Genomic DNA, 12989 nt, shown 5'->3' with positions numbered 1-12989 from the left:
TAAACTCAATCAATATGATATAAACCCCATCTTTTTATCCTCGATGGCAACAATACAATACGTGTCATTTCCCTTTCTGTCACTGGGATCGAGCACTGCAGGATTGAACCCAAAGCTAAGCACTTCTCCCATTGCAAGAAAGATCAATCTAGTAGGCCAAACCAAACCGATAATTCGAAGAGACTTGCAAAGATATCAAATCATGCATATAAGAATTCAGAGAAGAATCAACTAATATTCGTAGATAATCAAGTTCATAAACCCACAATTCATCGGATCTCGGCAAACACACCGCAAAAAGAGTTACATCGAATAGATCTCTAAGAAGATCGAGGAGAACTTTGTATTGAGATCCAAAGAGAGAGAAGAAGCCATCTAGCTAATAACTATGGACCCGAAGGTCTGTGGTAAACTACTCACACATCATCGGAGAGGCTATGGTGTTGATGTAGAAGCCCTCCGTGATCGAATCCCCCTCCGGCAGATCGCCGGAAAAGGCCCCAAGATGGGATCTCATGGGTACAGAAGGTTGCAGCGGTGGAAAAGGTGTTTTGTGGCTCTCCCCGAAGGTTTCAGGGTATAAGAGTATATATATATATATATAGGTGAAAGAAGTAGGCCGGTGGAGCTGTGAGGGGCCCACGAGGGTGGGGGCGCGCCCTCCTGCATCGTGGCTTCCTCGCTGCTTCCTTGACGTCCACTCCAAGTCTCCTGGATCACGTTTGTTCCAAAAATGATCCGTGCGAAGGTTTCATTCCGTTTGGATTCCGTTCGATATTCCTTTTCTGCGAAACACTGAAATAGGAAAAATACAGCAATTTGCATTGGGCTTTCGGTTAATAGGTTAGTCCCAAAAATAATATAAAAAGGTATAATAAAGCCCATTAAACATCCAAAACATATAATATAATAGCATGGAACAATGAAAAATTATAGATACATTGGAGACGTATCAAGCATCCCCAAGCTTAATTCATGCTCGTCCTCAAGTAGGTAAATGATAAAAATAGAATTTTTGATGTGGAATGCTCCCTAACATAATTTTTCAATGTAATTCTCTTTATTGTGGCATGAATGTTCAGATCCAAGAGATTCAAGATAAAAGTTTAATATTGACATAAAAATAGTAATACTTCAAGCATGCTAACCAAGCAATTATGTCTTATCAAAATAACATAGCCAAAGAAAGCTTATCCCTACAAAATCATATAGTTTGGCCATGCTTCATTTTCGTCACACAAAATGCTCCCCTCATGCATAACCCCGATGACAAGCCGAGAAATTGGTTCATACTTTTTAACGTGCTTCAGCCTTTTCAACCCTTACACAATACATGAGCGCAAGCCATGGATATAGCACTATAGGTGGAATAGTATATGATGATGGGGGTTATGTGAGAAGATAAAAAAGGAGAAAGTCTCATATTGATGCGGCTAATCAACAGGCTATGGAGATGCCCATCATTTTGGTGTACCCAATAGGGTTATCACTGACAACGGCACGCAGTTCACAAGCCACACCTTCATGCAATATATTCAAGACCTCGGCATCAAGGTCTGTTTCGCTTCCATTGCTCACCCACGAAGCAATGATCAAGCTGAGAGGGCAAATGCTGAAGTACTGCGAGGCCTGAGGACAAAGACCTTTGACAGACTCCACAAGAGTGGAAGGTGCTAGATTGATGAATTGTCGGCGGTTCTTTGGTCAATCAGAAGGACACCAAATCAAGCCACCGGCCAGACACCCTTTGCCCTGGTATACGGGGCAGAAGCAGTTCTCCCACGGAACTCATATACGGGTCACCTCGAGTACTCGCTTATGACGAGCTTGAGCAAGAGCAATTTCGGCAAGATGACGCAACGCTCCTTGAGGAAGATCGTCTTCGGGCGGCTGTGAGAGCAGCGCGCTACCAGCAAGCCTTGCGCCGCTACCATAGCCGCAAGGTTCATGCCCGAAGCTTTGAGGAAGGCGACCTTGTTCTTCGGCGCGTTCAATCGGCCAAGAATTCCAACAAGTTGACACCAAAGTGGGAAGGCCCTTATCGGGTAATACGAGTCACCAGGCCCGGTGCAGTCCGCCTAGAGACCGAAGATGCTGTTCTGGTGAGTAACTCCTGGAACATTGAGCATCTTCGCAAGTTTTACCCGTGAGGCGCGGCTTGCCGGGCCCCCTGGCAAGCCACCTTTTGTACGAGCCTTGCCGATGACGCATGTAACCCTCTGTACAAAGCCAGGCATAGACCCTGAGCATAAATAAATGAAGCACTGGCGCCCTGAGTTATAGCATGCATGCTAGGTCGAGTCTCGTCCTTGGTTAGGGTTGATAGTGCTTAGCGGCGACTAACCCCTAGCTTAGAGGTCAAGTGTGCATCTCTTTGTCTTTCTTTTGTCTTCTTTGGTTCATAGGACACACAGATATCCGTGTTGAACCACTTGGGCAGGAAAAAAAGAGGAACAGACCAGCATCTAGCCCCCGGCAAGCCACTATTGTCGGGGCTGCAAGAGCAAAGATTCACCCACGGCGAACGAGGGTTGCCGGGGACTGCAGCTTCAGATAAGTTCTTCATCCCTTATCATGCATTCCATTATGGACTGAGGTATGTGAAACCTCGTTTTCCCCTAAGCTACCATGCTCCCATAACTCTAGACCCTAGGGCTCGTTCCTGGGGCCAAGTTTGGTCGTAGTCGCGGCAGCGAAAGGATGAAACAAGGAGCCTGAACCCGCCTCATCCCTGCCTCCGCCAAAGGCGTGAGGAAGGTCGAGCGAAGTGGGGAGAGGGCAAGGCCTGTTGCCGGGCAAGGAAATGTTTATCTTGAAGATATCAAGGATTTACTCCTTCTCGTGGGTTCCACCCGCAAACAAATGACCCGGCAAGCATCCCTTTTTCATTAAAAAAACATTCCACTCAGGTACAGTCCATAGGGAATGAAAAACATGAATGATGGGATTACAAGTTTTAAATTCAACAAAGGCCCGAAGGCTTACAAACTAAAAAGAGATAAGGTGCCCGTAATCCCTTTCTTGTCCCTCTCCTTAGGAGGCAGGTCAAGGAGGCGAAAGGGACAAAAGGAGCGCCTAGGCGAGCTACAGGTGGCAGAAGACACCAAGAGAACATCTTGGTGGCCGTCCAAAGGCTGGATGGTGATGGCAGCGCCGGAAGCAGAGCTCGAAGACGAGGCGGTAGGACGTCAACATGCGTCGAAGGCGTCGGTGCCCGCGTACTCCGACTTGATGGCCTTGCCGCCCGCCCTCTTCCTCTTCCACAGCCTCCCAACGCCAGCCGCCCAAGGAGACAACCCCGAGAAGTTCAAGGAGCCGGCGACACGGATGATGGGGTCGCCGGTGCCGCACGGAGCGGCACCTGACACCTAGTCGGACCAGTCATCCTACCGCCTACTACCCTTGTTGTCGCTGCCGCTGTCCTCCTCGTCACTCCCGCCCGAGGAGGAGTCTTCACTATCAGAAGAGCTCTCCACGCAGCACCTTGCATGGGTCCCAAAGCACCCGAAGACCTTGACAGAGAGAAGGCCACCCTCCATTAGCTTAAAATGGAGAGTGAGCCCCTCCGTCAAGCGGTGGACATGAGCAAACGTCTTCCATCCCCGATGAAGATACATCACGTGAGGGGCAGGGAAGTCGACGCGGACCCGCGTGCCACTGATCCCGCAGCCCCTCATGTGCAGCCGCAATGATTCCGGCAGATCCAGCTCCATGTCCCGCGCAAATGGAGTCGGGAGACGAAGGCGACGGCCGGCGCAGCCTGACGAAGAACTCACAAGGGTCATCCCCAACATGGCCCACCATTGGAGGAGGAGCTGCTGGCGGAGGCGAGGCCGGCGCGCCGCCCCGTCCTCCTCTTCCCCGAGCGCCCCGGCCTCACCCACGGCCTCACCCCCTCCCCCTTCCCCTCGCGGTTGGCTCTGCAACCGCAGGCGCAGGAGAAGGAGGGACGCGTTGTCGAGCGGCGACCCTCGCCGCCACTGTTGAAGGACCGGGATTCCCTCTCTCCATGACGGATGGAAGGGAGGAGCATAAGATGAAGGACGAAGAAGATGAAAGAATGCGGGACGCCACCCCCTCCCGCTCTTTATAAAGGATCGGGGTTGGGGCTCGGCCGCCCCGCTCGGACAATCAAGATACGGAAGGCACAGGGAGCCAGGACCGACCCGCCGCCTCAACCAGCGACGGCCCGGTTTCCCGCCTCCACCGTTTGCCACCCCAGGCGCATGGGAGACACGTGGCGGACGTGCAGAACCGAGGGGACGGATGAGACGACCACTCCCCACCCCGTGATCGTGGGGAGTGTACGCCTTGAAGATCGCGCCTCAGCCCCATTCAGTAAATGGGCCGCGCCTCCATGCCTCCCTCCGTTATGGGGAAGGTGCGAACCGCCCCTTTACTACGATGTGACGCATGCCTGCGGGAACCAACCCCACGCATGCCGCCCACGTCACACGCGCCTCCCCACGCCGCGCGCACACGCGGGAATCGTGGGAAGCACAACGCGTGAAGAATCTTACCGCGGTAAAAACCGCCCCGCCTGCCCGTGCACCATTTTTGGGCCTTGCCCAACAAAACGTTGGGCTTATGTGTGGCCCAGGCCCGGGGGCTCCTGTCGGTGTACAAAAAGAGGGGTACATTTTTTGTACCCCTATAACTGTGCACGGGCAGTCTGAGCCGCGGATACCACCACACCAAGCAAGGCAAGGGAGGTGAGCCAGGGTAAGACCGAAGCTCAAGAGAACTAGAACGACGCCAAGGCCAAGACCATGAAGAGCAAAGGGGACGAAGCAGACTCCCCCGGCAGGATCCTTGCCGGGAGACAGTTTTGCAACCCCGGCAAGACCCTTGCCACGGCAACTCGCCCCACACCTATGGAGCAAATCACCCTTGAGTCCACTGCCCCCATGGGGCAACGATTTGGGAAACATCCCCGTGATGGCATGCAGATCTTTGTGAAGACATTCAAGATCAGATATGCACTAAGGAGACGACAACCCTTGGCGGGATCCCAGCCGAGGAAGACCACAAGGCCCCCCAGCAAGCGCCTTGCCGGGGATGACAGCAGGCGCCTCGGCAAGACCCTTGCCGAGGACACCCGCAGGGCCACCATCAGGCCCATGCCGACTAAACCTCCACCGCCGTTCGCATGCAGCTGCTGACCCAACCAGCTGGGCAGGCACCTGCGTGGCGGCATGAAGATCTTCGTGAAGACCCACCACTTCGCCACCTCAGCTGCCTGCCTACCTACATGGCATCGCAGGCGTCGCTGGCTAGGGCGCGTGTCGACACAAGAAGGAGCAGCGACAAACGAGACAGATCTCTCCCCCGTCCCCGATAAATCAAGGACACCTAAGCAAGACGCATTAAATGCGCCTTGTCATGTAATGTGAGGGATAACCTCGCATCACTGTACCCTTTCCACCTCCTGTGTGCCACTGTGGCAACCCCTTTTTCTATAAAAGGAGGCCCGAGGCGACCAGAGGAGGGATTCGGCTTTTTGGAGCTCCTCACGCCCCATAGCTAGCTCAAGAACACAGATATACAATCCACCAAAGCAGGAGTAGGGTTTTACGCATCCTTGCGGCCCGAACCTGGATAAATGAACCGTGTGCTATCTGTTTGATCCGCTCTTCTCACGACCCCGTGCCCCGCTAACCATAGTAGGGATTCTTGTGATCCTATAGGTATCGTTCCCACCGACAATCCCTATAAACCCTAGTGGGTACATACTCCGTAAAATCAGATTTTCCCAAAACTAAGCCGCTCAACCTTTATTTGCTTGTTTCCCTTCCAGCCTCCTTGCCTCGAACAGACTATGCCAAACTCGCCTGCCTGCCGCGCAGGAAAAGACCCTCCCTCGCCTTTTTTAGTCCGAGTTTGTATCGATGGACGCGTGAAGCAGCAAAAACCCAAGCCGTGTCTTGTACTCCTCCGTTGACGCTCGCTTTCATGAATTTTGTACTTCCTGTCGCCGACATGTGGGACATATAGCAACCGGGTCGATGTGTCAAGCACGAAATAACAGTGCAGAACAGCAGGGGGACGCACCCCAGTCGTACCGCCCTAGTAGTAGTAGTAATGAACAATGAGACGTCAAATCACAATGTTGTACCTTCCCAGATGGACGAAGCTACCATTATTTCACACTTCGGTTCGCCATCATCTCAAACCATGTAGTGTTGCTTCTGCCTCAAGAGGGACACGCGCATCGCCTTGGTACATCATGACACGTGGGACCGCATGACAAGCCATGCTCCCCCGCCGATCGCTCGGTAAAATCACCTCATTTTTACTACTATACTTCCTCCGTATCGGTTTACATGGCATGCACGTCATTCTAGGTTGAGAATTTAACTGGCTATATATGTGATGAACAGTATATGTTTAGAAACTACATCCGTTTAATAATCCAATGATATACCTTTTGTGACATAGTAACTCATATTTAGTTAGTCAAATGGATGACCTAGAATTACGTGCATGCCCTATAAACCGATACGCCTAAAAAATGAGACGGAGAGGGTAGTTCAGTACGTATATTTTTAGATCAATATAGTCGGGATTCACCAAGGAGCAAAACCAAGTGGTAGGATGCACCTGTCGTGTTGGCATAGCAACTCAAGCAGGGTCAGGCCACACACGAAATGGAGACACACTTAACAGGACCTCTTTGGCCGACATGTGGCTCATTCACCGTCTTGTTCCACGTGCGATGCACCAAATTATAGTTCGGAGCAGCGGTTGGAATTGGAGGCACCCCGGTCGTAGCACCACAGTAGTAGAAAATGAGCGATGAGGGGTCAAATCACAAAGCCCCACCTTTCCCGCATTAAGCTTGACGGACGAAGCAACCATCATTTCACTCTAGGGCGCAAGAGCATAAAGAAAAGAGAAAACCAATGATGCATGCGGCAGCTACCTAGGGCACCCTAGGGTAGGGGTCTCCAGTATAGATCATTTTTTAAAGCGCCTCCACTACAAATCGGCTTATCCCTCGTCCTCTTGAAGAAAACCGATGATGCGTGCGGCCATAGGGTTTGTAGGAGTACTACTATGGCGTGCGGGGCCACGTCGTAGTAAACGGGAGAGGGATTGAGTTTGATTCGACGCCTTAAATATGTGTGGGACACTTGGTTGCAGGGGAACGAGGCAGCATTTTGGGTTCAGGGACCAGTAGAGATATAGTACGTACAAAAAATTGTGGACGTAGGTTCGACCGAAAGGCAATGATGCATGGGCCCTGCATTTTGATATACCCAGGGCCGCGTGAAATTTGCTACTCTACTCAAAACTAGTAAGGTACACATGCATTGAACGCATGAGATTTCGAAACCAAATTATGAATAAATACACACTATAGCATGTAAAGATTTGAGTCATATATGCATGATGTAGATGTTCGTTCAGTTCTTATAGTTCATCTCATTCAAAATCAATTAGTTCTATAAAAATGTTAAGATTCATGGGGTTGTGCATTGTAAAGCATAAAGTAAAAAAATGGCAATTCATTTAGAAAAAAAATTCAATTATGATACGGAAGATTCTAGAACAAAGGAGAAGTGCTTGTGTTTTGAGGTTTGTGCATTATGCTTAAGTTCAACCATGGAGTCTTCTAAATTGTACATGTGGCAGATCTGGTGGAATGTTGATGATATCCAACAGCCAGTAGTGCTCGGATTTGCCATCTTTGCACTGTCGGATTAGCTTCATCTAACGACCATCTTTCAAAGTTATTCGCACACTATATAGTTCTTGTGCCATCGTTGCATGTCTTGGAAAAAAGCTACTAGTGGGTTGTACTAGCTATTTAGGAATAGAAGATGTATACATGGAAGTTGTAGGGAAAGAGATGATATGGAGTATCTCAATTCCTATGAGTAGGGATTGGAAAAGAGATGTCATTTGGTTCACATCATAGGAACTTTTCTATTGAATCTAGAGATGACATGTATCTCAATTCCTATGAGGAGGGATTATAAAAGAAATGTAATTTGGTTCATATCATAGGAACTTTTCTATTGAATATATGCTAATGTTTATTTTCCTTTGAAATTATGGGAGTATAGGAATCCATTCAAATGAACGAAGTGGCTCTAAAGCTATAGAAAAGATACCATGTTTATTTCCTTTGAAATGTGGAGTATATGAATCTATTCATATGAACTAATTGGCTCTAAAGGAAAAAATCCTATAAAAATCATACCATGTATAGTTCCTATGATATTCCTCCACACCAAAGGATGGTTGAAATTGCTGCAGGTGATACAATGGTATTTGTTTGTAGACTCCTCCCCCATCTTTATAGTTACCTCTCGAAGATGAATGAAATGATATATACAGGGTATTCTACATGTGCAATTTGGTACACGAAAACTCGGTAAAAAGTTTGCGAGGTTTGAATTTTCAATAAAGCTATATGCACTGCATTTTGGAATGGAGGGAGCATACGGTAGTTGCTAACACTCACGTGGAAGATTTGTGTGTAGGAGGAGTGGCTGTTCTGTTAAATGACATGGCAAAACTGACATTGTCGGATGCCGATCTAACGATTCTTACGGCGTTCGTCAGGGAAAGGCTTGTGGCGAACGATTGTCGGATAATGATTTACGGACACATGCAGTGCGTTGATACGTGCCCCCCTCTCTCTCATGCACACGCACCCTCATGAGTCACGACTCTCCCGAGTCCTCTTGCACCCACCGTCTATCTGCAGGTAGACGTCACACACATATGTGCTCTTCACACCCTACCCTCAGAACTTCTAAAAAACAAAAGACGTCCCGCACATTTTATTTTAGCTCACACGTCACACACTTATACTATTACTCTTCTGGCGAACATTCTTTGGGCATAGTATATTATACTCTCACGATGAGAAGCGGTGCATGCACGCACTAGTTCTCTCAGACCCACTCGCGGGTACACGTAGGAGCGCATTTTTTTGAAGCTGGTACAACAAAATCACTCCACTATATATAAGTAGGAGCCTTAGCGCTTGCTTTACTAGGGTTCCTCTCATTCACTCTCTCATGCTCTCCAGATCTAAGCAAGACATAGGTGGCCACACTCTCTCTCAGCTCATGGCTGGTCACAAATCCGGCCGGACAACCTCGACCGGGGCAGGGGTGTAGGTGCATCATTCACGCTGTCGTCGGCGGCGAGGGAGGAGACCAACAGTTGCCCGCACGTCCCGGTCGGTGGCCGTGTTGTTCTCTACAAGAGAGCGCTTGCTTGGGAGGGCCACCGACCCCTTCTTCCTCCCTGCAGTATTGTATCCAAGATGCGGCCTCCCGACGCCGTCTTTGCCACATGCCGATGACCCATAGGTATATATTCCTTCAAAACTTGCCTTGCTCTATTGCCCCAGCTAACCACTTGGCTTCGTGTGGATCTTTTTCTACTTCCGTATGTTGTTCCAAAGCCACCTAGACTTTTACTATTATTAGAGGTAAAGCTAGTTCATACAGTCGACTCTAAGAGTTGGTTCAAACAGGGAAGAAAGTGGGAAAGCTATAGCATGAATCTAGGACTTGGTTCTAAGAGGAAACGGGGGAAAGTAGTAGATACTGGCTACCCAACCGGTCTCTTGGTTGTGAAGACGAAGAAAGCATGGTGGCTGGCGACGGGTGGGGGGAAGTGGACCTATCTTTTGGTTGAAAAAGGAAAGAAAGTGACGGGTGTTGGGGGACAACGCAAATGAGAACGAGCTGGTCTAGATTTCCTGTGCTCACATAGGAAAATGTCGCCTAGAAGATAAATAATGGGACAAATACAAACATGCTGCCTGAGTGTTTGCCTCTCTCGGCAACCACATCTACCTCACCACTTTATGCCCCTTCCGTCCCTACGCTCATATCGCTACCGTTAATGTAAAATCACATGAAGCATTAAGCAATGCCACCTAATGTCACTATAAGTAATGGTCTAGTGCCGTCGATAAATTGAAGCAATGCCACCACCATTTTATGAAGTGATTCCGTCTTACATTATTTCCCATGAATTGTCTTTTTGCAGTTACACTTAAATCTCACACCGCTAACATTGCTTCATCCTAGTGGAACTACACAAATTTGATTGCACATCACTAACCATGTGCTACTCTCATGATAGTAATACTAATGCTATTGTTCTGCATGTTAATCTAGTGGCGGTGTTGATGTGATGTGATGCTACTTACTTAAGGACACTTTCATACTGTCAATCTAGTGCCAATTATAACACAACACAATAGATGCTGATGTTAATCATATGCCACTACAAATATCTGTCACTATTTAAATAACCGTATTTCGTATTTGCGCAAACAGGGATGTCTGTTTCCATATCGTCTCGGGATGTATGTCTTTGTATCGTTTATATCCGCGCAATCAAAAGCACACACCTCAGTTTTAGTAGAACTGCGCAAAATGAGATGGCTATCCCTCGTTGTCGTCGTCTAACCACCTGTCTTCCAGGTATTCCTACATTGGTAGTGTAACGCCCTCGATGCAGCTATATCTCCCACGTGTCGAAGCACAACTTAGAGGCATAACCGCATTGAAAGCAATGTCGCAAGTGAGGTAATCTTCACACAACCCATGTAATACATAAGGGAAAGAGATACATAGTTGGCTTACAATCGCCACTTCGCACAATTACATGAATAAAGCATTACATCAACCGGATACAATCAAGGTCCGACTACGAAACCAAAATAAAAGAAGACTACCCCAAATGCTACACAGATCCCCGATCGTCCCGACTGGGCTCCACTACTGATCAACTGGAAAACAGAACAACATAAAGAACAAGATCTTCAACGAGCTCCTCCTTGAGCTCGGTTGCGTCATCTGCACGGTATCCTCGGCACCTGCAAGCTGGTTTTGGGAGTAAACTGTGAGCCACAGGGACTTAGCAATCTCGCACCCTCGCGATCAAGACTATTTAAGCTTATGGGTAAGGTAAAGATATGAGGTGGAGCTGCAGCAAGCGACTAGCATATATGGTGGCTAACATACGCAAATGAGAGCGAGAAGAGAAGGCAAAAGCACAGTCGAAAATCTATGATCAAGAAGTGATCCTAGAGAAACCTACGTCAAACATAACTCCAACACCGTGTTCAGTTCCCGGACTCCGCCGGAAAGAGACCATCACGGTTACACACGCGGTTGATGCATTTTAATTAAGGTCAACTTCAGGTTTTCTACAACCAGACATTAACAAATTCCCATCTGCCCATAACCGCGGGCACGGCTTTCGAAAGTTCAAATCCCTGCAGGGGTGTCCCAACTTAGCCCATGACAAGCTCTCATGGTCAACGAAGGAATAGACCTCCTCCCGAGAGATTCCGATCAGACTCGGTATCTCGGTTCTTCAAGACATTACGACAGGTTAAAACAAATCCAGCAACACCGCCTGAATGTGCCGACAAATCCCGATAGGAGCTGCACATATCTCGTTCTCAGGGCACACTAAGATGAGACATCCTACGAGTAAAACCAACCCTCAAGTTGCCCCGAGGTGGCCCTGCAGTCTACTCGGTCGGACCAACACTCAGAGGAGCATTGGCCCGGGGGGGTTAGAATAAATATGACCCTTGAGTCTGCAGAACCCAAGGGAAGGGGGTAGGTTGTTAGTGCAAATGGTAAAACCAAGGTTGGGCATTGCTGGAGGAGTTTTATTCAAGGCGAACTGTCAAGGGGTTCCCATTATTACCCAACCGCATAAGGAACGCAAAATCCGGGAACATAACACCGATATGGCGAAACTAGGGCGGCAAGAGTGGAACAAAACACCAGGCATAAGGCCGAGCCTTCCACCCTTTACCAAGTATATAGATGCATTAATTAAATAAGAGATATTGTGATATCCCAACAAGTAAACATGTTCCAACAAAGGAACAACATATCCATGTACCAACAAGGTACAAACTTCATCTTCACCTGCAACTAACAACGCTATAAGAGGGGCTGAGCCAAAGCGGTAACATAGCCAAACAACGGTTTGCTAGGACAAGGTGGGTTAGAGGCTTGGTTAAACAATATGGGAGGCATGATAAGCAAGTGGTAGGTATCACAGCATAGGCATAGCAAAAGAGCGAGCAACTAGCAAGCAAAGATAGAAGTGATTTCGAGGGTATGGTCATCTTTCCTGAAATCCCGCAAGGAAGAAGAACGAGTCCATGAAGAAGACAAATGGACATAGACGAACGGGTCCTCACAAACGCGACGTTATCGGAACCAACCCGAAGAAGCAACACCGGAAAGAAGCAAGCACCATAGTAAACAACCAACACATAGACATGGCATGATCACAATCAAGTATGATGCATGTCCGGTTTAATGAAGCATGGCATGGTAAAGTGCACAAACAACCCTACAATTTAAGTGGGGCTCAATATGCAACGGGTTGCATATTGACGAAACACCACATCAAGTTATTTAGTTCGATCTCTTTTATGTACCCAACAATATTAAATGTTGTTAAACATGGCAAGAGGGTGAAGCAAAGTAAAACTACCTATCTAGTCAAGGTTAAAAGAGGCCGGAAGCAACGAACAACAATTCCGGTAAATCCCCATGTGCATATATTAGGTTTGGTCCTGTTCTGCCCTAAACCATATTTTAAAGTTGTTAAACATGCAAAGTGATGTCACCATGATAAACTAGGCAAAATTCTACCCCATTTACATATAAAGATTATTTAAATCCGAGCTACAGTTAATTAGTAATGAATTAAATCATTTTAGCAAGTAATTTAAGCAAATTTAAACAAACAGCATTTAAACATTTTGAACATGGATGGAAAAAACATATTATGAGACTACACAAAATTCTAAGCAACTTTCCTATATAAATCATTTTAATCCGATGCATAGATGATGAGTTATTATATGTATGAAACAGGAGGGTTTTTCTGTAAATCTGCGTTCTCTGGAAAATTAGCTAAAACGTTCTGCGGAAAAGAAAAAACACATCTCAACCCGAAACTGCAGGCTGGCCCAACAA

This window comes from Triticum dicoccoides, chromosome 7A (genome assembly GCF_002162155.2).
Source record: "Triticum dicoccoides isolate Atlit2015 ecotype Zavitan chromosome 7A, WEW_v2.0, whole genome shotgun sequence".
Taxonomy (NCBI): Eukaryota; Viridiplantae; Streptophyta; class Magnoliopsida; order Poales; family Poaceae; genus Triticum; species Triticum dicoccoides.
Note: the sequence above shows the minus strand (reverse complement) of the source record.